The following is a 26,801-nucleotide window of genomic DNA, read 5'->3' on the forward strand; positions in this document are numbered from 1 at the left end:
CCTGAGCAGAGACAGTCTAAAAGAGTACCCGTGCAATTAATGAGTGCCATGCATTCTCTTCAGTGCACAGGAAAACGGGTCAGCAACATTTTAAAGTGTGCACATGATCCTGCCCTGGGGAAGAGAAATATAGAAGATGATGACTTAAGATATCTTCCAGCTCTCCTTTTCTGAGTGTACAACATACACCACCGAGATAAAGCCTGTGTTGAGCAGCATCTGTTTCTAACATACTCCAGACCATTTCACCTTCTTCTTTGAAAGTCGGGTTCCTGGATTTTACTTGCTCCTCATCCCTCCAGGTTTTATTTCTGCCTACCTACCCCTTAGTTTCCTTCCAATCTTCTCACCTAGTTATTCTCCTCCAGTCTGTTTCCTCTAACTCAGTTTCATGCCTTCCCTTCTGTATTTCCGCTTAACTTTAAACCATATTGCAGTCATACTGTACCGATTGTTCCATTAAATTATGTATGAAAACAAGTGATAAGTACTATCCTAAGACACAGTTGAAGCTGCCAAGGATTCTCTTGCACAATTATGTTAAATAAGCTATGATAGACCTGCAACTTTGCTAATAGATTTCATTTTGCTCACTACACCTACTGTGGCTTAACATCATGCCCAAAGACACTCTGACACTAATAGTTAACCAGCGCAAGTGGTTCAGTTCTGTGTTTTTCAGCTTTAGTGAGCCAGATATTTTTGATGTTATTTCTACACAATTTCCCAGCAGCCAGGGCCAAAGCCTGTGTAATTACGTGTGTCATTCAGAGCACCCTCCTGCAATCTGCAGAGCCCAGCCACGCCAGCAGCCCTCTGCTAAATGAGCAAGTTAGAAGCATGAATAAAGAGTTGGAGCTGTGCAAACATGAAGTATTCATGTAGTTGAAGGGAGGTGTTAGTCACTATGCTAACAGAATATCTTGACTACAAAAAGGACCATAGGTATACACCGTTCAAGACTCTGCTTATCACCGATATCAACAAAAGGTTGCATAAACTCTTCCACCTTACTTCGATGAAGTGCATACGCTTAATTGCTCTCACAAAGGAACACTGGGCTGCTCCATTATTGACTATGGGGCTGGATAAAGGAAATGCTGTCTGGAAAAGGGCTTGCGGACTAATCAGCAAGGCCCAACTTTTGCACTAAGAACGGAGGCTGACCACCTTCTCTAGTGAAGAGCAGCTATTTATAGCTTTAGGCAATTAAAGGCAAAGAGGAATCTCTGCCTTGTTCTGTCCTTTCATATGGTTGTAGTCACTCTCATGCAATAAAGGTGACATGTCCGCTCAGAAGGATGACTCTAGTGCACTTCAGGAGAAACTCAGAAGTGGATCTTCCTTGTAACATCCTCAATCATGTGTAAATGACCACAAACATTCCACAAAGGGCAGCTCTGCCTCTGGCAGACCTTTGCACCTAACAGACCAGCTTCCTGGAGTATCAATTCTACGTACTGCAGAATTTTCTTCAGGCTATCATCCTACCAATGATTTTTACAGGTGCATTTTTTCCAGAATTAGTGCAATTAATTCTTCCCTTGGATCAAGGAGCAATGGCAGTTTTTGTAATGCCAGCAGTTCAAAAAAACTACTCCAAGAACATGGCATAAACCAGCTGGATTGTTACTGCAGGAGCACCCTTTACTTCAGTGAAGTTTGCAGTGCTATAAGCTAGCAACTTAAGGCAAAATCAAAACTCCTTTAACAACCTTTACAAAAAGGAAATAAAATTTGGTGTGTTAGAAATACAATCTTGACGTTTTTATAATCTTGAGGATGCAGATTGTGTTCTCAATGCAATGAACTAAGGAAGAGCCAATAGCCTCAACCCACTGAAACGAAATTTTAACGGAACTTGTAAATATGTGAAACTGGATTCCCAGTCAATTCATGCTGCCTTTTGAAGCCAAAAAGAAAAAGCAAAACATGGGGTGGGGAGGCAAGTATCTTCTGAAGCAGTGACTGTAAAACCTGAGAAGCATTTTTGTTCCCACCGATGAAGACAGGATGACTTTACGGAGATAAGATACCCATGACAACACCTTTTAGAGGATCTAAACCAAAAGTCTGGTTGTTGCAGGATGTCCAACAACCAACTCTAAACATGCAACATAGATGGCAAGAGCCAGCAAACCCTGGCAGAACCAGAAGTGTGGTCAGATTCTTCCAAATGGTCAGTGCAGCCAATAAGCCTCTTGACAAGCCCCACTTCTCATAGATGAATGTCATTATGCATCATTAATTTGCACTTTAAAACCCCTTTTCAGCCATTGCACATTAAACAAACCATTTCAAAGTGTCAAATAAAAGTCTCTGCCCCAGTAAATCAGGTGTCCGTTACTGAAAGCTATATAATTCAGGTGTAACGTTGTGGTAGAATTGCTGGAGTAGCCTCAGTGCAAAGTGAGAGAAAACATTCAAGCCCCAAGTAGCTTTCTTGCTTATTCATGACCAATATTCTGTTCTGATATGCTTAATCATGGAAGTCCAAAATGCTGAAGTCAATCCACAGAGTTCACTTAAATTGTTCAACTTTGAGATAAAATGGTTATTACAAAGAAAAAGGCTTGTGTCAAAGGGCAGAAAACTGAAATTTTTCTAACTTTCTTGCTAATGATTTTCTGCAGAATTAGAAAAAACATGATTAGAACTGACCCATCACTATTGATCAAGCACAAAACTTACTACACAGCAAAACTATTTTTACCAGCATCCCCACCCAGCTTCACCAGTTGAAAATCTCTGGAGATGAAAGCAGCAAAGGGTACCACAAACATAATCATGCTGTGAAAGGCACAAACAAGTAGCTGATGAGCAAAGCATCAAACTGGCCAAGGATGGGGTGAAGATATGAAGGGTGTTCAAGGCTGAGGGCAAGCACCTTCAACTGGCTTGGCCATGGAGGAGAAGCCGCAGAGGAGGCTGGCGCAGAAGGTGGTGCAGAGGGAAGACCAGCCAGGAGAGTGGTGTACACAGCTGTGACAGGAAAGCAGTTGTACCAGAAGTGAGGCACTGAATACCTATGGGATGTTACAGGAAGCGTGACAGGATTTGAAGCAGGGTAACGTGCAGGTAACCCCCTGCTGTGGGCAGCAAGTAATCAACTGTGCCCTCTGCACAGAAAAATGTGCGCAGAAAAGGAGAACATCTATGTTAGCTAAATACCTGCAATACTGATGAGCCATTCACAGAGAGGAACCACAGATGGGCTAAGATGCAGGAATGGCACAGCAGGAGAGCAGACAGGTAGCCATGGAAAGAGCTGACCTAGCAGTAGTAACTGCAGCTGTGAAAGGTGGTAAAACCAGGTCAGTCCCAGCCAGGAACTAAAAAGAAACTCCCCAGCCAGGGATGGGGAAGAGAAAATGGATTTATAAGCTATGGCTGGGCAAAACCATCAGCATGTTTCCAAATAAAATGGTTTTCACATGAAATGCAGTGTCAACAGCAGGAACATAAATCCAAGAACATTTAATTTTTTCAAGCTAAAAAGCTGAAAAAGTTGAGAAAGAAAATGTGACAAGTACGACAAAGTTTGAAGAGACCCCTCAATAGTGGTAAAAAACCAGCAGAGTTGTTTTTCTGAAAGCCATTTCCTTCTTTCTTTCTCCTTTCTTTACCAATAGATAAGCTTTCCCTCTCCATCTTGCCTGTATCCAGGCTTGAACGGCTGTGATACCATCTAAACACAATTTCAGGTCAGTTGAGCACAAAAATTGTTTTCAAAGCATCTTAATATGAATCTATATATGGTCCATTATCATTTGTGATCTGTTCTCTTCCGATTAGGAGATAAGCCTTTTGGCAATATGGCATTTCCTAACCCTCACCATAGTCTCCCCTTTTTCCCAGGTGAAGGAAAGTGGGGAATCAAAACACCAACATATCCATAAGATCTTTACAGATAGTAAAATAACCAAGAAGGGTAAGGGAGTCAAGCCAGGAATTTACAGGTAGAGAGGGTGAAGGAATGGGTAAATTGAGGAATACCAGGAGAAACACTTGAGGGGAAAAAAAAAACCTCGTTGCTGACTTTTGGGGTGCAGAAGACAGTGACAATCAACACATTTTCACTCATTATCACAGCAAGTTTATTCTCAATCATTTATATGATACAGGTAAAAAAAATGTTGTGCAAGGAAATTCTTCACATTTGGGGTCAGGTTTGGTATGGGAAAAGAGCTTATTCTCCATCTACTCCCCCAAACTCTCCTCCATCTCTCCATTACCACTTGCAGTATAAACAAAGCCATCCCTTTAATATCCTTCAAAGTTTCATCTTCACTGAACATTATCAGTAGTCCCCAGAGTTCTAATTTATATCCTATTACAGTACTACACGGGAATTAAATTAGCAGATGCCAAGCCAATTGCCCAGGAAATTTTAGCAAAGTAGTCTTTGAAATATAGTGAGAGTGGAACATGTATTGACAGCAAAAATAGAATAATGTAGGGGTTTTTTTCAAAAATTGTGAAGGTTCTGTTTCAAATATTCTAATCTAGAAGTAGCATAGACCCCTAAATATATGAAGTATTTATATTACTCTTACAAGTGAAAGCTGAGAAAAATACACATTCTGAAGCCAGCTATACACTTGTACTACAGCTTCCTCTGTTAAGGAGACCCTAAGTGACATATCTAACAAATATATTCTTCAGGAGGACTTAGGAAAAAGACTACTTTTTTCTTCACTTTTAAAGAAAGGCTTTTAGTATATACTTGATCTTTTCATATTCAGAAGTTGAACAAGTATTTACTTTTCTTCTACTTTTTATGGAACCAGCATGCAAAGCACACTTCTGACTCCATAGAAACAGCATTTTAATGTGAGTCAAATTAATAAACCCATGAAATTTGCAGGAACAAATTTTTAAGCAGCATCAGGGGCTGACAGAAGAAGAATGCTCTTGCAGATCAGAATATGGAGAACAGGCTCCAAGCTTCCTATATATTTTTTTTTAATGGTTTATTATGTCAGTGAAGACCTCCTCTTCCTGCCTTAAGGGTTAAATTCACTTAAGCAAGAAGCAGCCCAAATCTCTCCTTCACAGGCATCTTTGTATGTGATAACTGTTCAGACCCAGAATAATATTTGGGTGGACAAGAGGCTGGCAATAAAGTTCTGGCCTGTTTTTCTTTCTCAGAAAGTCAAAATTAGTATGCAGGGTTGTATCCCAGTATTCCGTGATGTAATAAGAATGAAGACATTGCACTAAAAAATTAAAACCTTCTCCTTAAGAGAGAAAAAGAAGGATCACTGCTGATGTTTCTGGGGAAACATCCTAGCTATTGTAGTGACAGATCCCAACAGGGGAACACAGACAAATCTGTAAATACAGCTCAAATGTAAACAGATGAAATCTGACAGGAATTATGTGAATGCTAGAAAAATACAAATGCCAGACTGCAATCCTATTTACTTCCAACAGGAAAAGTAACTGAGCCTACATTTATTTACCTGTAGGAGTTCATTAAAACAAATATGAGTAGAACAAATATACCAACGAAAAACTGCAATTAAAAAATTGTGTCATTCCTTCAAAACCTCATTGTTAAAAAAAAATTATAATATATTTTTTAAAAAAAATCATGAAATATCAGGAGACCCACAATAAAAATTAGTAGGGCTGCAATGAATATCATTGAAATCTGCTAGAAAAACAAGGTGAGGAAGACTGTTTCAAACTTGGCCTTTATGGCATGCACAAACCATAGCAAGCTCTCCCATGAACACAGACTAGATGAAAATGTGCAATTTTGGGAAGACCCAAATCCCCAGGCCTGGGAGCACACTCCCACTACATCCCAACCTCAGTGGAGGAACACACCTCCATGCTGCCCTGTTCCCATCTTTCTCATCTGATAGCAAAACCCAGATGCAAAGCCAGCAAAGGACCCCAGTGGATCCCAAAGTCCTAGAACTGGATGAGGAAGGGTCACCCTCCATCCCACGCCATGTGCCCAACTCAGCAGCCTCAGGCACAGTAAACAGAGAACAGGGGTACACACAGAGAGAGTCTGCGGAGCCCTACAGACTGCAGTGCTGGATTTTGAATAGCTGAAGTGCTACCAACATGCAGACCAGCTAACAGTAAGGGTGCTCATGTTTTAGTGTTAATAACTCACTTGTGGAGACTACAGATCTGCATGAGATACAGCATGGCCTCAAAAATGCACACCCTAGCACATACCGCTCAACTTATGCATTCTCCAGAACTATCATGTATTTTCACATAGGGCTTTGAACTTCTGTCAGCAAGATCAATAGTGCTGCCTTTTATGTATCAGAACTCATCAGCTCCATGGTTACTACTTCAGCATATACACAAGATTAGCAGGCTATAAAGGGATCAGGTTCATCTTGATGTGTTAAGACACCAGAAAAATCAAACAGGCGGGTCTTTGACTCCAAACTACTTCAGAGGTTAAGGGGGAAACTGAACAAGTTACCTGCCATAACATCATCTGAGTAGTATTAATATTTACTCTAACGCATTAAAACATCCACCTTGTTTCTTAACAGTCTTAATGCCAAACACAAACACAGCCTGCAACAGAACTAACACTATCACTGGTAGCAGTCACCTAGCAGAGAGCTGGAAGGTCTTCTGACTTTGTCCTTGTCAAGTTACTCATCAGCTAGAGATTTTTCCTTAAATGACGTTAAATTGGGATTTGTACTTACCAAAGTATGTAGGCTTCGAAGGGGCAGGATACTGCTTTGGTAGGCACTTGTTACTCCAGCCTACCCCTCAGCTCTCTGGCTGCCAGAGCCTCTTCACGAAGTAGTGGTTACTAGCTCTCCATCTGAAGAGAAGCTTTAGGATTGGAGAAAAGGAGGTTTACTTCCAACTAGAAAATCTGACATCGATTTGCAGCCAGCCCCTACCTTGCACTAGGACTGTAAGTGGAATAATTCAAGTGTCAGCTCCCACTGAGAAATCATTTTCACTCCTAAAAAAACATTTTCTCCTCAATATGCTTAACCTTATTAAAAGTGTAATTCCCACTCCAGTCCTCCAGAGACACACACCCTAGCTGTACTAGGCAAAGAACAGACTGTCATTTCATTAAGGTAAGTCTTTTTTAAACAGCCTGGCAATACCCCAGTGTGGTCTGGGGGACCATTCACACCAGGAACCCCCCTCAGCAGCAGCATGGACAGGACCAAAGCAAGGCTGGCTCCCACACCCCCACCAACAGTTTCCCACCACTAGCCCAGCAATTGGTAGCACCCAACATGCCTTCTTGCTGACCCTGTATGCCCACTGCACATAGCCTCAGTTTCACACTATAAAAAGTACTCCGGTGCTCCCATATTTTGCAAGCGTTGAATGCTAAAAATGCACAGAGTAATAATTCCATGTTGCGCAGGCACTGCATGGGGCCCAGCAGGGACGCTGAGCTGGGTAGTACAGAACAACCCTTGGCAAGAGCAGGGTGCACCAAGCAGTGCAAGCAACTCGCTCCCTGCCACATTCCCGGCTCTTGTTCAGCACTGTAAACACAGTCTGATGAGCCTATCAACATTTGCAGGTGGCAACATAATTCTGAGACTTCACAAGATTTTGGTTCACTTCAGAATCCCTTGGGAGTCCATAGACATGAGGGTAGAAGAACAGAGCTATTTAAAGTGAAACAGAGTAAATGCACCATTGCAGCTTATATTGGACAAGAAGAGAAAACAGAACATAGGTAAGGCACGGAGGCATCAGTGTGAATGCCACCTATTTCTCCTTGCCACATTTCATTCACAGTTTCATTAAAACCAGAAAGTCATTTTTGCTGTTAGCAAGAATTCAGAAATTCTTCTCAAAAACTAATGAGACTCTCAAATACATTTCTCTGTGGCTCAACAGGTGCTCATAAGAAATTCAGAATGGTCACCTTCTAGATAATTAAGAGTCGAGAATCAATAGAAAATTAGTGTTTCATTTTTACAGTAGCTGCCTTTGGACTCCTTTGGGGCTGTATATGGCCCCAGTTGAGAGTTTCTGCTCAAATGTGTAATTTTGTCTGGTACACACCCAATCTCAGAAGACCTGAAGTATTGTGAATGTTCTAGTATCTATACGTGTGCAACAGACATTGTATGGATGCTGCCCTAGAGTACATATCTACTTTTCTGTGTTATTTTTTTTTCCTCTGAGACAGTAAGTTATATAAGCAGCAGTTTTGATGAGGCAGGCAGGCAGCTAGAAAGAACAAACCTCAATTGCTTTCTTTTTAAAATATGTACTTGTAAATTAAGCAGCATTTCAAGATTAGGCATCTGTCCAATTCTTTTTATCATTTAGTGTATTATGCTAATGAGGGTGCTGTTTCTTTAATTATAATTTGAGGGGGAAAAATTGCATTCAGTCCCTTGATCTTCCTTAAAACCATCCTCATGCTTGATTCCCCCATAGGCTTTTAATCACACTGCTTCAGTGTGAAACTCTGCATTTGAGAAGAAGTCTTCTCAAAACTGGTTCACTGAGAAAGTTTAAATTGTTTTCTCACAGAGCTATATCCTCTACCACTTGCCAGCTTAGGAGGAAGAGCTATAAGACTCAAACTATTAACTAGCTTATGCACTGCAGCCTAATGGCAAAAAATATGCCTTGTATTGCATTAGGTAACAGATACTAAATGCCAGGACTTGTTAATCTAGAGGTAGAGAGACAACTGAAATCAGCTCTAAAATAATACTGTCCTGTGACAGGTTATAGTGGAATTCAATAAATCCTATTCAAAAAGCACTTATAATACACATATCAGCTGCTAACTTCATTATGCAAAGTTACCCATATGTGACGTTCATGGGCATTTGTTATTAGTCAAATGGCTCTATCCATTTAGTTTCAGTGTGGCTTTCTGGTTGTCCTGACGAAGGTTCTTGTAACAGCAGCCCTGGCTGAGCGGGAGCCCCAGCCCCACTGGATGTAAAAACGCACCCCCGTGCTGGTACCTCTCCTGCACCTCCGAGCGCATCCCACAGCATCCCCACAGCCTTGGGCAGCCTGCGCAGGCACGGCAAAGCCCAAGGTCACAGCCCTGTGCCACCATCCATCCACCCACCCTGGCAACAGCCCCATGGAGGGTGTGGGACTTGCTGTGGCACCTCCCTCACCTCTCCCTGGGGTGAGGATGGGAGGCTGCCCTGCCCCCAAGCCTAACCCACCTCACCACACACTTAACTGTGGTGCCAAACAAGGGCCACCATCAATGCGTGTACTCCCCTTTGGAGACGCAAACACAGTTGTATAAGCTTGTCTTCTCTTCTGAAGGGAGGAAAAGCCCACCTTCTGAAAAGCACTGGCCTCAGCCTCCAAGGCAGGCTCAGGACCCCCATGATATTCAGAGGAGAGGTTACTGGCATTTCTTGGTTTGAGCAGCAGCCACTTTGAACAAGGCTTTTTGGTATTTGTTTCACTGCAGCCCTGAAACTGTTGATGCTTACTAAGTTAAGTGTCTCATGCAAGCTGAGCTGCACACATGTGGCTGATAGGGATGCTGGGAAAAAGTGCACTCCCCATGGCCACTACAGAAAGGAGGAAGATTTTTCTTCTGTTTTAGCAGGCACTACAATAACGGAACAAAGTGTGTATTTCAGTTACGGTATATCCATGTAGACCTTAACTGCAGTATGTATTGCATGCTGTGCTTTCATCCTACAGTGAAACTGAAAGAAATACTGGATTACCTTAAAGCTAAGACCCAAATTGTGCTACCATCTTGAAGCAAAGTATTTACAAACAAATATTCTGACATCCCATTTATCTGTTTTGCCATAAAATTGGCTTATAAATGATTAATTATGAAAAATAAGCACAGCAGGCTTTCATGCACTTTTACTTTGAAATCAAGGTCACACTTTGTTTTGAAATTCAGAAAAACAGTATGAATAATACAATTAACATATCAGAAGATTCTTTGCAAGTAACTTTATTTAAGCAGGCTAAAACAGGAGCTTATGAAGTTCTTGCTATCCTGTCATTGCAAACAAATCATTTCTTAGTCCTTGTTTATATCGTTCATTTTATTTGATTAATACCTTGTACCGAAAGGATGCCTGGAGTAGCATCCCCTATACTAAGCCACACAATGCTGAATTAAAACAGTGTTCTTGTCCCAAAGCATTTACAAGCCGATTCCTGCTCTGCGGACTCAATTCCAGATGGGATGCTGCTTCTTAGAAACAATTCAATAATGATGTGGTTATAGATGTAACCACAGTATTGTACAGATATTACAATGGTTACAGATGTAACCAGTAACTTAAGAGTCATAGAATAATAGAGTCATTTAGGTTGGAAAGGACTTTGAAGATCATCAAGTCCAATGGCAGTGCTGGGTTTGCCAAGTCCACTGCTAAACCATGTCCCTAAGCACCAAGACTTTTGAATACCTCCAGGGATGATGATTCCACCACCTCCCTGGGCAGCCTGTTCCAATGCTTCACCACCCTTTCTGTGAAGACAGTTTTCCTAATATCCAATCTAAACCTGCCCTGGCAAAACTTGAGCCTGTTTCCTCTCATCCTGTCACTTGTTACCTGGGAGAAGAGACCGACCCCACCTGCCTACCCCCTCCCTTCAGGCAGCTGCAGAGAGCGATAAGGTCTCCCCTCAGCCTCCTCCTCTCCAGGCTGAACACCCCCAGCTCCCTCAGCCACTCCTCATCAGACTTGTGCCCCAGCCCCGCTGCCCTTCCCTGGACACGCTCCAGCACCTCGACATCCCTCCTGCAGCGAGGGGCCCAACACTGAACACAGTATCTGAGATGCAGCCTTACCATTGACAAGTAAGGCTTCCATAACACACCGGAATACACCCAGTAAATCATTCTGCAGGTTCTCTACCCAAGATGCTTAGCTGCCAAAATGCTTTGTGCCAAGCACAGTGTAATACTGAAAGAAGTGGGTCTCAGGCACTTGGATGTAACCACTTCATGCGAACCATCTTCTGCCTATACAGCTCCTTACAAACCCTCACCAAGGCTAGGTGTGCAGTCAGTCCGGATGACAGAGCAAGCCCACCTGTTGACAAGTCACTTGCTTCAAATAGTGAGAAGCTGATTTCTAGGTGCATGCTGGTTTTGCTAACAAAAATTTACCCGGTTATCTCAGTAACAGCCATTTCTTAAGGCTAAACTTCTAAGACTTTCACACAGCATGAGAGAAGAAAAAGTGCATCAGCTTTTGACCTCAGCTACTGTCCTTTCCTTCTGTCTCTGCTGCTTTCCAGAGCCAACTGCAGCATGAACTCCATCTCATGATGCTTACCTTGTCTGCACAGCAGTGCAGTGACCACAGGCTTGCAAAAGGCCACATGGCCTGGGAGCTGCCAACTGGAGCGGTCTGACCAAAAAACAAGAGCCTCTCCATGTCAACATGAATTGTCAAAAAAACCTTGATACATGTATTGCAGCTAGAAATAGAAAGCAATGCTTTCACCATACTGCTGATATTTGAATAACTTCTTTTTGAAAAAGGGCAAACAATTTGTTCCCCTGAAAGCTTGCTTACGATGGCAAGGACTGGGCTCAATTTCAATAGAAAATACAATTGCCTTTTTCAAAAGGAAGCTCAATTCTATTAAAGGTTAAGAACGTAACAGACAAAAAACACATGATAAAAATCAAGACTAAAAAGCACTGCACTTATTTAAGAGAAACAGGGTAGGCAGAAGATAAAGCCATGGACACTGCACATGCAAAGAGAAAAGCAGAATGGGAAATGACAAGCTGAGACAGAGGGTGAGGTCTACTAGAGATCCATCAAATGGTGCAAGGGAATGGAATGAAGCAATCAAGCACATATTCTTGAATTTATGAAAAATATTGTCACATTGAGCTTTATTCTAGCAGAGAACCTGTTCTGGAAGAACCAATTTACTAGTAAGACTTCAGAAAGTCTGCAAGCTCTAGACATGGCTTAATACAAAAGAGTAGCAACAGTAACTCTAGCTGATGCTATATTGGACTCCTATTGGATACAGATGAACCATTTAATTAGAAAATTATGATTCACTACAGGCAAAGGCTCCAATTCCTTTAACAACTGGAAAATAATATGTAACCTTAACCAATATCTTATTTACTTGTTCAGATATTTTAGGACAATTTCTCAAACCTAAAAACAAATCATGTGCAAAACTGAGCAGGAGGAAATATCCACACACAAAAATATAAAAAGGACCTGCTAAAGAATGCTTTATTACATGCTAAAAAAAAATTTAAAAAAAAATTGCTGTGCTACAGCCATGAAAGGAAGCTTTTTTGGTGGAAGAATCCTGGCTAAAGAGAGTGACAGCAGCAGCAAACAAACCTGTAAAACAAACCCACAGCACATAACAGATGGGGGGGGAAAAAGACACTGATAGCAATTAATACAAATCAACATTGTAGAAACACAAGCAAGTGACGAGAAAAAAAAAACATTCAAAAAGCTATGGTGAGGTTATGACAATAGGAGCTTCTCCCTAAATGGAACAAGAATAGCGAATGCCAAGCAATGACTTCAATAAATGGTCAGTTCAGACAAAAATTATCAAACAATTCAGAAATACACAAACTTATTTGACAACTACTTCTACTCTACATTCAGAAAGACGCGAGATGCTATATTCACATCTTAAAGTGATAATGACATACCTCCAATGCCACCAGTAACTGGAGAGCGCTTTAAATAGCCTCTCAGTTAAAACCCTGCTTTCAGGAGTGTAAGGCAGATGAACCAGTAACTTTTGATTCAGAGACTGCTTTTAACAAAAGGAACACTAGAAGTTCCTGGTGACTGGGAAGAGTTAATACCAAGGCAGTATTTTAAAGGGTTAAGTGGGATAACCTAAGCAGCTATGGAACTGTTAGACTGACATCATAAGCAACACCAGGGAAAGGTTATCATGGGACACAATCAATAAGGCATTGAAAGACAGTAGCACAATTAACACCAATCAACACAGCTGTATGGAAAATAGGCCTGATCATGTAAATCTGATCATTTGTATGAAGTTACATCATTATTTGATAATGGTAGTGTGCTGACAGGCTGTATTGTCCTAATTTCACACTGTGTAGCGATTTAAAGTCATGCTATACATAAAATCCTGAATTAAAAGATTAACCATACTACATCAACACTGCTCTTAGTAAATGAATTTCGAAGTGGCTAACTAAATGGAGAACCAGCATTCAGATAACAGATTCCTTGTCAGTCCAGCAGGAAAAAAAAATGGAGGTACAACATTTGGAAGTTTGAAAAAAGCTACAGACTGCCTCAAAAGGCAAGGCTTGTTATTTACTGAAACAATTTGCCTGCACCATGATGGACTGATTGCTGCTGGTACCCTTTAAAACACCACCTTGGTCTCTTTCAGGCAGATATGCTAAATAAAGAAAAAATAAAGGACTACTAGCGATATATCCTGCATTTCTCTGACCTGCACTGAGCAGGCAGTAAGAAGAGATATTCATGTGGTCCCCTCTGGTCTTTAAATTTATAAGCTTAGGAAACAATGACCTAGACATTATTAATCCCTCTGCAATTTAACACAGTAAGTGAATCATGCCTAATCCATCTGATACAGTACAAAGTGTCTTCAGTATTTCTATGGGATTTCAACTGTAATCCAGTGTTAAATTACTGGATGACTTAAAATATTATCAAGTCTCTTCCCTGAATTTCTGATTTTTAGCTGAAAGCAGCAGAAGTCTATCCCTCTTTGAAGCATCTCACTAGCTGTTTGCATAAATACAGAGCCATGGTATCAAACTCTTGACCCATAACTTCCCATGTAATCCACTTTGACCTGTTCCTTAGGAAATGTTTTTTGAAGTGATGCCATCAGAACAGTATTTCTGTGGTGTGTCAGAAAGCCTCCCATCAGCTACAGCTGTGACTAACACGCTAACTTCACGCAAATCTCTCAAGCCGGGTTACGCTCTCATATACCCATCACCTTCCCACACAGTGCTCTAAGATCAGCAGAAGAGAGGTGAAAGTCCCATTACCTCTGCCAAACACATGTTATTTAGTCCTGTCTATTTGAAACAAAACACAGGGGTTTGAAAATGCCATTCTTGCAGATAACCCTGGAATGGGCCAGGAAACTATTCTCTCAGGTTCGCAGCAAGTGCTCAAATTGCAAAATAGCCTCCTACATTTCTTGCTCTATTTGACATGTACTTCTGGTGCAACTTTCCCTTTCAGAAGCTGAACATCTCTAACACTCATCACAGAGAAAATGAATTTCAAAAATTTCCAGAGCTCTTTTCCAGCTGATGGCCTTTGGTTTCCAATCCTTCTAGCCACTAGGAATCAAAACCTTCAAGCTGCTTCTCACAGGCCTTACCGTGAAGTCCAGTGACATGCCAGCCCAAAAAGGAAGAGGATGTGTTAACAGGTATTGACTACTTGTTTCACTAACAATGAAATAACATACCTTATGTGACCTTTTGGAGAAAGCTATAAGAAATTACTTAGAATATTGATTTAGTTCTTTCCATAACCATCATCCAAGCACTACAGAGTCCTCAACCAAACTGGGAAATCCACAGGCATATTAAGAATTTTAATTATGAATTAAGAATATTAAGAAAATTAAGAATACTAGGAAGGATTCATCTGTATTTCTCACTGCTACCTGTGCTCTTCCAGCTCTGCAGCCAAGTTCCAAACCCAGGATCCAGCCTTCGACCTTGATCAGTGAATGGCAGTGGGAGAGCTGTACACAGGAACATTCGAGAGGGTCTGAATAGCAAACCCACCCCGCCCCCCCCCCCCCCCGCAGCAGCCACACACCTTTAGCCTCACTGGCTGAGTTACAAGACTTACAGCCCCAGTAACAGGAGGGCAGAAAACAGTTCAACTGCTTTTAGATCAGAAGTCGTTTGTATATGGGAAATACATAAAAGGCATTTTCATACATCCTTCACACCACCCAGGACTGTGTCCTGCCAATGCTGTCCTCAAAAAGAAGATGTGCATTGCCCTCCCTTCTTTCCTGTGGGGCAAGAGAGTGCCGGAGCATCACATGCCACTTGTAAACCCATAAACACAGGATTTCCCTCATTTAGTGTTTAGCTGCCTGACTGCTGCAGGATTATAACCAGGAGGCACGTGCCACCCAGAAGACAGGAACACACCAGTTCAATCACCCATTTCACAGCCCAAAACCACATCACCTATGACTGAATGTGACTGTTGTCAGAGAAACAGCTTTTGACTTGGGTAAATGACGAGATTCCTTCCCAAGCTCCTGTGACCACTCAGTTCCTATCACATAGCACTGTCCCCAGAGGCATCTGCATGTATGAAGAGTCCCTTGAAAGCCAGGGATCATGCCATGATGATGCCTGCTTCACCCTTCTGAGCCCCACCAGTCTCTATTGGCCACACAGCCTGGGTTGGAAAGGGAAACAGACATGGTGTATACGATTTCCTACACTGAGGATTGGGATTGTGGTAATATCTTTGCCAGTGACCAGAGTTTGCTTTCTCTTTGCTCTCACCTGCTTTCTGCTCTCAGTCTGATTACCACAGGAACACCACCCTTTGGGTGCCTCCTCACCATGTATAGTGTTGCATGCTACAGCCATGGCCCCAGGCTTTGCTGGGGTCCTGACCCCCTCCCCAGTGCTGGCTGCTCTTGCCAGACCTTTCTGACTCCAGGTCAGACCAGGCCCAAGTCCCCCTAAAGGAAAGGGCAATGACTACACCATGTTGCCATCAGAACTTCTCCAGCCAGGCTGTGTTTTGTTACTTGAGGACCAGATCATACCTGGCCCCAGGAGATGCCTGCGCTAGGCTATGTGGACAGTTTTTCTTGTTCCTCCCCGTGGTCAGCCAGCAGGACACAGCAGGCTGGCACACGCTACTGATGCACAGGGAAAATCAACCGTGAGCCTGCTGGAAAACCAGGGGCAGTGTAAGACCACAAAAGAAGATTTTGACCATCATCACCTGGTCATCACAGAAAAAGCAGGCTCAGAACTCTGGTTCTATTTCGCCCATCTGAGGTTACCCCTTGCTAGGCAAAAGCCAGGCATGTACCCAGCCAGCCTGCTTGGGGGTTTGCTGGGAGGAGGCAGCCTGTGGCCCCTCTCACTCCCTCCAAGGTTTGGCAGTACCCCATACAGTCAGCCTCCCTCTGGAACCTACACTGTCCCATCTCCATCTTGAGTCATTTGAGGCTTTGGGACCACTGTCAGCCTGTTACTGGTGGGCAATCAAAGAGCCAATGCCCCTAGCCAGGTAGAAAAATACTGCCCCACAACCTGCCAGCATTGCTGTCTTTTTTTCCCCCCAGGTGAAAAAATCATTGCTGACCTCCCAGAGGCTTCAGCATGCATTGTTAGTGCTCATGACTGAACGCAACCTCATGCCACTACAACACAAATTTACCAGGATCCATGTCACAGTCATTTCCCAGCCAACAAAGTTATGCCTTCCCAAGCATGAAAGACTACCTTCAAATATTGTCATCTCAAAAAGTAACCAGATTTAGCTTAGATATGTAGTACATTGGATTAGAATTCATACTTTCTATGTGTACTATACCTACCAGACAGAAATAAAAGATATTAGAAAAGCAAAGGTCTATTTTTGTTTGATAATTTCCCCCAGTAAAAGTCTCATGGTCTGCTTTGAAGTCATCTTTATCTCCATTGTTTATACAATTGTTAGAGGGAGTTTTCATTCAATAGACTAGCACTAATATAAAAATCAAAGACATCTTGCAAAAGAGTTCTTTGGTGGCAAAGACATTCAAAAGATCAAATCAGACATTAATAATACAGAAGACAAGCTAGGCTTACCCCAAACGCTAGAAAAACAAATTTTACTTCCATTGGTGATAGTTCGCCCTAGAAGGCAGTCCCAGGATGGAAATCTTAAAAAAACCAAATAAGAGACTCATTAGAATTAGAGTAGGTAACAACGGCATACACCATCAGATCTTTTGTAAACACACTGCTCAAGATTAAACATCCTGCTCTTCTGATTATGATCCTGTCCAAATTTTCTGGCATTAGCTCACAGATAAGCTGGTCCGTGTTAGGAGTGAGTGAAATAAAGCAACGCACCTACTCTCAAAAGGGGAAGAGGATACAAAAAGTTTGTGAAACAAACTCCACATTTTCTGTTCCCCTTCCTCTGGAGTATCTTTAAAGCAAGTCAACGCTCTCAAGCAAATTTAGGTACACAAGCTAAAGGGGAAGCACAGATTACACTCAGTTAGGTTTTAAGGCATTTACAGAGATCATTGTTTTTAAGAGATGCTGTGTTATTTGATGCCTTGTCCCTATGCCACATTTTGATGTGATACAGGTGGTGTATTGCTATTCAGGGAGATTTAGCTGAATTTGCTTGTGATTGCAATCACAAGAAAAAAAAACCAACATTGTAAATCAGAGAATGTGGGTTATATCAAAAGGCTACAGGTCAAGCCAGAGAGAGAAAGCAAGTTAGCCCTGAGATTTGGTAAGAGGTCATAAGATGTTGTTTTACCAGTGGTAAAAGGGACCAAAGTCATATTGCTGCAAATCAAACATGAAACTAGAAGAGCATCTCACAAGTAAAGCTGACCAGATCATAAGATGACAAAAAAGGTAGAAAAGGTTTTGGGCTTTGGTTGTTTTGGTGGGGTTTCTTCCACATTATGTCAATGATGCATATTTATTTGTATTACAACAGGAAAGAGACAGGAGATATTAGAACAAAGAGTTAAGAGGTATGAGTATAAGGAAGACCAAGAGGAGGGATGTGGCTGTGGGACAAGCAGAGCAGGTGGAGATCAGAACAGACTTGATAATATGACAGAGGAAAAGGCAGAGAAAGAATAGGGAAACACAGCTGAGGGAAAAGGAGGTCATACAACACTTTTTTCCTTGTGGTATATATCAAGTGGAAAAAAGTTAGATAAAAAGCTCAGAACATATTAGAACATGGAAGATATGGATGGGATTTTAGGTAAGAGATTTAATCAAGTAGTCTTTTTTTAAATGTTTTATTCACATGCAAATGATGCTCACTGTTTATGATAAATTTCACAAAATGCGGTAAAAGTCCCAAATCCAAAGTAACATGCAGCAAAACATGCACTAATTACAATGAAATTTTAATAATAAATTCCAGGAACATTCTATTTCACCACCACCACCTTCCGTTTGCCAGCAAGGCAGGTTGCTTCTTTCCAAATAACTCAGTTAAATTAAGTTGTGTGTTCAGCCTCATTAGCCACCATCTCCATTCCCCTGTGGTTTTAATTAGATAGGTTTCTGTGCACAGCTGCCTCAGTCCTTCCCCCACTCCCCCCCGAAACAATCCCACAATGTTGCTTTTTTATGTTATCATTCTTCAAATGCTCCTAATTATGCTGGAGGCAGCCAGGGTGATTGGGGCAGAGCAGTGCTCTCCCGTAGAGAAGGCAAGGCAGGAGCTGCAGCCAGCAGGGCACACACTGCCCCTTGGGCAGGGCTAAGATGCTCTTCCACACCATTTTACCCACTGTAATCAGGACAACCTACGAGTATGATGGGCTCAAGTGCAGGGTCAGACCCTCCGCACCGACACCACGTCCCAAGCACATGGCGCTGACTCTTCCCAGCAGCCTCCTTCCTGCTCCACGAGCATCCATGCTGGTCCACCACTTTCATGAAACCACAGGGCAGGAACAGGGCCCCAGCACCCCACACCAAAGCTGGGGGACACAGGAGACCCCTGAGTTCAGGATGACGATACCTAGCTGCAGCTCCTCCCCCAAAGCACCCACCCTGGCAAGCCCAGTGCATCCCCCTGGACGCTAGGCCATGGCACTGTCCCACAAGACAGAAGAAAGGCTCAGGAGGACCGGCTCCAAAGGTCTGTCCTGGCCTTCAGTCCAGTTTTTAAACAAGCACAGGAGGAACCAGATCATGAGACTACCTGTTTCCAGCTGGAAATGGGGGTAAAGGCTGATTTTTCAGGAAAATAAAGGAAGTGGGGGAGGATCAGCTCTGTCCATAAGGAGCAAGACGGGACTTTTTAAAGGCAGGATTTCCACTTCAGGCTCTAATTGCACTTTATTAGCAGAAACAGACTGCAAATCCAGCAAGAACGGCTGGCAGAAAACCCTCGCAGCAAAGGGCCTCTGCTGCACAGCTACCCTGCAGCGCCTGAGGAGAGCCTGGGGAGCTCAGCACCATCCTGGGCTATTCCTGGCTGCCCAGGGTCAGCAACGATGCAACAGGGATTAGAGCAACTTGGATTTGTTATGTAAGCGACATCCTGCTTGTAGCTTCTCTCAAATCCCAGACACTGCTATTACGCAATAGGAACAATCAAACAGGGCAGCTTTTCTGCTATTTGGGTTTTTTAAAAGTGCTGAGCAGCTAAAAACGAACATAGCGGGTCTGTCAGACTGTTACATTTTCCACTCTAATCAGTTTAACCTTAAAGCTGCTGCATCTTATAGAGGGTGACTCAGCTCTCACTTCACTCGAGGCCTCACGGTACACAAAGGTGAAAAAAGCAACCTGTCCACCTCCCTACTGGATCCTGGGTGGAAAGCAAAGGATCTTTTATCTTTATTATATATATATATATAAACTTGTACCTTATGAACCAAGCCTAGGGGCTTCCATTTCTTCAGCATCAGTAACTCACTGGCTTTATTGACATTAGAGGATTCCTTACATGAGTAAAGGCTGTGGAGCTAGCCCTGAACTTTGCTGCACAGGTTGGATGGTAGCTGCAAGCCACTCTGACACCTGAGCTTTCATCAATAAAAAAAATGCAAGCTCATTTAACAGTCTCCAGAGTCCTTTGTTTTCTTGAATTATTACTATAAATAATTTGATGGTAATGCATGCAATTTTACGTTATACATCTATGTACATGTGCTATTCAAGAAAATATGCATATTAACAAGATCCATTGTTTCCATAAGCCACTTTACTCATTTGTGTCATGCTCCAGCAATATCAAGGATCAGTAGATGCAGATGTTTCAGGAAATTCTGGTTGGTAATTTAATCAAGCTGTTGTCATCAAGATTAGGACTTTGTCCAGTTTAATTTTGGTTTAGAAACTTATTTCTTTCCAGCTTACAAACTATGTTCAAAGAAAGTTTTCCATTCATTTCAAATGGTCTTTTAAAGTTTTCCGAGATCTGAAAAAGGAGACAAAAATCACTCTTTTCAGGTAGAACTGATTTGCTACCTATTCTCCTAGCCTTTAAACCTTTTAATGCATTGAAGAAGCAGCCCAATTTTAGTGCCTATGCTGAATACTTGTTTTGATCCTCATAGCATTAAACCCCAAACAACATATCCAGATTGTGACCATGATATAGCAAACCTGTTCTAAGCACTTGCTCCTGATCTCTGTAACATTTCTAGTCTTGTATGTTCAGCCATTTGATTTCACCAAGGCTCATACAGATTGTTTCCAGAGATTATTTTACTGTTTTTTCCCCCCCATTTCAAAGCCTCCAACAATAGCTAAGCAACTTTTTATCAAAACAGTGGTCTGGTAGAGCAGAAGGAATGCATTCATCCTGAGAGCACAACTCTGCTGAGCACACTCAAGTGCAGTTTACTTCTGAATGTCTTATTTGTGCCCAGTATCCTGCCAGCTTTCCCTGTGCATAGCACATGATTCCTCCTGGTATTCTGACATGAAAAAATTGCATCAAGATTGGAAATGCTTAATACAAAGCTTTTTTTTCTCCCATCACAATCTAATTCTTGTTCAGTAACACCAATGTACCCTGTCATGCAGAAATACACTACTTGGGAGTCATCCAGTCCCTCTGACTTTTTCTAGGAGTATAAACTTGAATTATGAGGACCGCCTTGGACTGAAAAAACACTCAGGTGGCTTGAAGGGGTTATTTCACATGCCCCATGCAAAACTTGGCAGAAACAACACATGTCAGAGGGCGAAAGCACTACTGGAGCATCTCTGCTCTTCAAGCCATCCCTGCCTGCTAGACTGGCTCTTTGGCGGCCTTAGCATTCTGCCATAACTTAGAGCGCCCTGTGGGGGTAATAAACACAGAAGCCAACTCATTTAGTTTAAGCTATCAAATAGTTAAAATTCAAAAAGTAAAACTTGGAGAAACTAATTAGCCCAGCATGTGTTTAAGATCCTTGTTTTCTTTTCAACTATGATTTCAAAGGGAAGTCATTCTCCTGTAAGTGTTTGGTGATTATGCCCATGAAGTGAAATTCACAGCTGTGCAAAGAAGAACAAGTTATGCTTTTCTTCCAGCTCTGCATCCCATGTAGTAGCTGTTTCAAAGTTTATCTCCAGGCAGAATAGCCCTTAGGCTCATGTAAGGAGCAGCAACCTGTATTACACCATCATTTAAATTAAGATTGCAGGCTGGAAGGGGAATTCAAGGAATTTTCTGCTGATGCTTTTGCTAGTTTTGAGGATTGGATGAAATCACTGATCTGCAAGTGATGTCACTAACAGCAAAACCCTGGGAACTGCTGCCACACCAGATGCTTCTGAGGATTAAATCACTTGCAGAGACTTTTGATGTGGATGCCTCTGCTGGAACGAAACGGACTTCTCCATCCACAGTCCCCAAATACCCTGCAAGACTGGGCCAGCATACCCCTCCCAGCTTTTGGAGAGGAAGCTAAGGCATATTCTTAAAGCAACTTTGCCGCAATTATACGGTAAGATAACTCCTTACCTTCCAGCTAGTGCGCCGCTAACACCACCTTCTGTGCAGCACTACATGCTGTGCCATGCTACGCCACAAAGGCAGCAATAACTTCTCCATGAGCAGAAAACAGTTCCTGTCCTGAAACGTGAAGATTCACTGCCCCAGGAACTTTGAAACTGTTGGCCTAACTGCCAGCTCTGTAGCCACTTAATTGAAAAAGAAAATAGAATTCCTTAAAGAAATTACTAAGGTGACTGCTTAAATAGTCTTTTAAACAGCCCTTTTATATTGAAGACCTATTTTTCAGGTGTTTTGAAAGTTTTACGGATATGCCTTTTGGCTGCAAAGCAGTAACCCGGTTCTATATCATAAAAGTAACATAGGACGGGGCTTTAATTGGTATAAATCACTTGGTTGTGAAGCTACTGCAATTTATAACAGCTCATCATTTCCCTTCTTGTTTCTCACCCTACAAACCCTAAGTAGGTCTTCCTCATGAAACCAATGACAGGACAGTGAGGTAGTTACAGCATCTGGCTGTACTCTGTAGATCTTTCCGGTGACCTTGGATGAAGTGTTGGACCTTATCATCTTCCCAGTTTCCCACTGGAAAATCCAGAATAGCAAGATACCATATAATGGCAATTGACAGAATAAACAAAACAAGTTTTCAGAGAGCGAAGCATCAAATGCATATCCAGCAACAGGAAGTGACAGTGTTCCCAGGCTCGTGAGGGTGCCATTTATATCAGGACAGTGCCAGAATAAGTTACACAAAAATCCATCAGAATTATTTTCCTGAACAAAGACTGTTTCAACAGGTTTGAGTGTGCAATAGCAAGCTCAGGTACAAGATAAACCATCATGCATCTAAGTTTTGCTACTCTTTGCTACTTCCTTTCCACTTTCAGCTACTTATGCTTTAACAAAACTGACTGCACAGTGTTCAGTAGAAGTTGCATTTAAGCAAGGCCAGTATAATTATAAATAGCTTTTGATAAAATGCAATAGTTGCACAGGGAAAGCATGTGCTAAATCAGCTGTGCCTCAGTAGTCATTTTACCAAACGACAGCATCCAGCCAGAGGTGGAGAAAAGATCCTCTCACACCGCTTGTTCCTAGCATTTCAGCAAATACCTTCATTGAGATGTCCATTATTATGCCTAGATCTTTTCTCCTCCACAGCATTCAATCAAACACTAAACCAACCACTCTGCATGAGTCTCTACCGTATTGTGTTTCACATCATCTACCATTGTATGACTCCCTGGAGAGAGGATATTTCACAGGAGCCCAAAATTCTGGCTGCAATTCTCTGTCCTACGCTGATTTCTGGTGCTTCCTACATGAACTCAGGAAACAGAGACTACACACTGGAAGCTGAAATTTGTGTTTTTCCTAACTTACTATGAGGGAGGACTATTTCTTACTGGTTACTGCACTCCCTGCACAGCCTCTGATGTGCTGTTTGTGCTTTACAGATGTAGGAAACTACACTTCTGCAGTAGACGTGCTGCTAGCTCTCCTCTCTCCATTATCTTCCTAAATATCTAGTATTGCTCACTATACCATAAATGTATTTTGCATAGAAACACACACTCGAGAAAAAGGCCAGGAGTTTCAAGCTGCTTTCTTGTTTATTACAGTCACTATCACTAACCCAACAGACAACACCCTGGAAAACTTTACTATGGAACAAGCTTTGCTGTAAAGAAATGAAAAACTACTTATCTGAAACAAACCTACACTAGGCATTTGTTAGATCAGTAGCCAAATACCTACCTCTGTCCTTAGAGATGAACGTAAGGAAATACATGGTACCATATCAAAGGCTATTTCAAATAAACCGCAGGGACACAGCCTTGCAAAGATTTTCTCAGACCCCACCCCACCGCATCTCAGGTAGGGATTTCTAAACTCCCAGCACATGTTAAAGACCCCCCCTTTTGCACCTTAAAATAGAACTTTATTCTGCAGAAATTAAGGTGATAAATAAAGTAGAATGAGAAGTTAATCCTCATTTGCATACATGTAGCTCACTGCTACCACTCTCCTGCAGCACAGGCTGTACTGCTCTCCACAGCAGATTGCAGAGGTAGGAGACAAGTAGCTGGGTATGTTTAATTGCATTGGAAAAGGGCAGACTGGTAAAGAGTTTATGTAGCAGGAGATACAGAAAGGCCACATCCCTGCTGAAACTGGGGATAAGAAACAGTAAAGCCTACAAACGCTACACAGAATGCAGAGAGCATGAAACAATTCCTGTACAAAATCACACAAACCAAAACATGACATTTCTGCATCACATTATATCCAGCTCAACTGCTGCCAAGTGCCTCCTTAACACAGTCATCCATTGCAAAGTTAACCTGTATGCAAGCACTTGACATTTAATTATTTTGCTACTGATGCCTTAATATCAGCAAACATTTCTAATGCCTGACCCACTGAGAAGTATTTGTTGGGGTTTTGATCGTTGCATTTTTTCATGCAATGATAAACGTCAAGGCTCCTGCTGGCTTGCTCTTTTCATGTTTAGAATGAGCAGGGATCGCTGGCTCCCTAACAGAGGTGCCTGTGGGGAGTAGGGGCTGGTGCAAAGGCACACAAGCCCCCTCTGCACGGCTCTTCCCTTCGGGAGGCAGCGGCAAGGGCCAGGGGGAAAGCAGCAGGAGCAAATGCAGCAAGGGAGACTAAGGGAGGAGGAAGAAAAAGGTACCCAGACTCACCTAAACAGAGTTGGAAACTGCCGACCTAGATGAACAGCTCTTCAAGCAGAGACATTTTGAGTAGGGAGACCTGGAGCTGCTGCCCTATCTCCCATGGATTTATCTTTCCCTTCCTAGGAAAACACTACCCCACAATTCACATTAGCTGCTTGATCTTTCATCATACTTAAGAAAAATAATGAGATGCTGTTTCACCCACGGAAGGGTCAGAGAGCAGCTACAGTTTTAGCGCCGTCAGCCAGCGGGGTGCTGTGACCCGGCGCTCGCCCTGAACTCTCCGCTCGCCCGTGCTGACCGCTGGGACACGACCCCCGCACATCTCCCCGGGACTTCCCCCCCCTCCGACTCCGCCACGCCATTAACACGCTGCGGGCACAAAGCCGGCAATCCCGACCCTAGCCCAGGTGCTGCACAGACAGAAATGCCCACTTGACCCAGACCATTTACGAGCATCCTCAAAACTTCTGGCTCAAACATTCGGTGATACGGATTATCCGTGTTAGTAGGCTGGGCTGGCTCCCCACCCCAGCGCCCCAACGCACGCGTGCCTGCCGCGCAGGTAGCGCAGGGGCGCAGCCTGAAGATCTGCCGCGTCCCCGCCGCGCAGGATCCGCTCCCCACCCCGCAGAGCTTTGCCCGCATTCCGCCCCCCGGGCCGCAGCGCTCCGGGGGCGCAGCCGGGGCACACTCCAGCCCCGGAGGGGCGGCGCCGCGGCCGCCAAGTCGCGGGGGCGATGCGGATCAGAGAGGGGGCACCCCAGCCCCGCCACCCCGCGGCGGGGAGCGGAGCCCGCGCTGCCCGCGCCGGGACGGGGATGCGCCGGGCTCACCTGCCTCCGCGCCGCCGCCGGTGCTGGTGCTGCCACCTCCTCCCGCCGGCAGGACGGAGCGGCGGGCGCGGGCCGTGTTTATATAGCAGCGGGGCGCAGCCGCCCAGCAGCGCCCGCCGCCCGCGCCCGCCGCCGCCGCCGCCCCGAGCCGCAGCGCCCCCTGCGGGACCGCGCCGCGCCCTGCGCCCCCCCAGGAGGGGCACCCCGCCCCCCGGCCGGCACCCGCAGCCTCGTAGAGGGACCTGCCGAGGGGCGTCGCGACAGAGCGGCGGTATCGATAGCACGGAGAGCTGTCGCGGCAGCGGCGGTGGGATGCGCCCGCCCCTGCCCGCTTTCCCAGGGAGTCGCCGCGTGCAGAGGGACGCCCCGCAAGCGCTTGGGTGGCCTATCCGGGACCGCCGAGGTTGGAGAAGACCTTTAAGATCACCGAGGCCAACGGTGAACCCAGCACTGCCCTGGATGGGGGGTTTCTGGGAATATGGGTGCGGGGCAGCGCCTGCCGGGGAAGGCATAGCGGGGCCTCCAACGGCATCGGGCACAAACGGGACGTGTTCGTGCAAGGCTTTCTGCTCCTCGCCCGCCACCCTCCAGCTCGCCCTCGCCCCTAGTTCGTTTCTCTTTTGCTTTAAAATGCACAAGAAAATAAATAAAGAAAGAGCGGACACACAAATCTGCTTGTCAGCAAAACTTGGGACCCAAAGGGTAATCTCCATTGCTTTTGCTATGCCGAAAGTCTTGCCCAGAGGTTTTGCTCCCGTTAGGGAAGCGAGCTTTGTGATACAGGCAGAGGTTTTTTATTGTATGTTCAAAGCCTTATCTACACGTACAGCCTGTGCCACAGCTATCTCTGTGCGGGTTGTTATATCCCTGATGAGCTAGCGCTCGTTGTTTCGATCAGCTGTTAAAATCAGCAGCAGGCACGAGATCAGATGGCAGTTTTATGATCTGTGTCTAATGCTGGGCAACTCAATTAATTTTTATGAAGTCCTCTGGGCAAGTGCATGAAGTTCTGTTCAGGAGGCGGTGGTGAAGGTGTTCCCAGTTCACAAGGCTGGCCAGATGCCGCACAGCATCCTCCTGCCTGGGAACCCCCGCAACGATGCCTGGAGACACCCGGAGAAGAGCCAGGAGCTGAGGACTAATACACAAAGGCACGAGATGGCAAGAGCCTGGGAATCTGGGGACACCCAGGCAGAAATGCCCATGGTCTGCATCCCAGCTGCATCCCAGCCCTTTGGTGGTTTGGATCCAAGTACAGCATTGGGGAAAGACTTCCCTCACCCCATGCCTGTCTGATCAGGCTGATGTTACAGCCTCAGACAGCAGGACAGTCACTGTCAGAGGATATATCCCTATTTCCCAGGCACGCGGTAACTTCCTTATTTCTGCCTGTGCTCAAGCACACTGTGCTTGCATCTGTCTGCAATCTGAAGTGCCAAGTACCATCCCTGTGGCACATTAAGTGAGTCTCTTATCCTTAAAGGACCTTCCTTTAAGGCTCGTCTTCCCTGCTGAAAAAAAGCTGTGTTCCCCACCCCCAGCCCCACCACAGCGGAATAAATGCTACGCTTGACTAACAAAGACAATGAAGATAA

General features: G+C 43.9%; 1 protein-coding gene across 1 annotated transcript in view; it reads right to left on the minus strand.

The window, feature by feature from the left end:
• MTUS2 (microtubule associated scaffold protein 2) overlaps window positions 1–25,341 on the minus strand; it is a 318,390-nt gene extending 293,049 nt beyond the window's left edge. The window contains exons 1-2 of the mRNA XM_055801939.1: window positions 25,207–25,341; window positions 16,808–16,881 (exon numbers count right to left, since the gene is read on the minus strand). The gene's annotated coding sequence lies outside the window, so the exon portion shown is untranslated. The remainder of the gene's footprint in view (window positions 1–16,807; window positions 16,882–25,206) is intronic.
• Between the last annotated feature and the right edge of the window lie 1,460 nt (window positions 25,342–26,801).

This window comes from Falco peregrinus, chromosome 4 (assembly GCF_023634155.1).
Source record: "Falco peregrinus isolate bFalPer1 chromosome 4, bFalPer1.pri, whole genome shotgun sequence".
Classification (NCBI taxonomy): domain Eukaryota; kingdom Metazoa; phylum Chordata; class Aves; order Falconiformes; family Falconidae; genus Falco; species Falco peregrinus.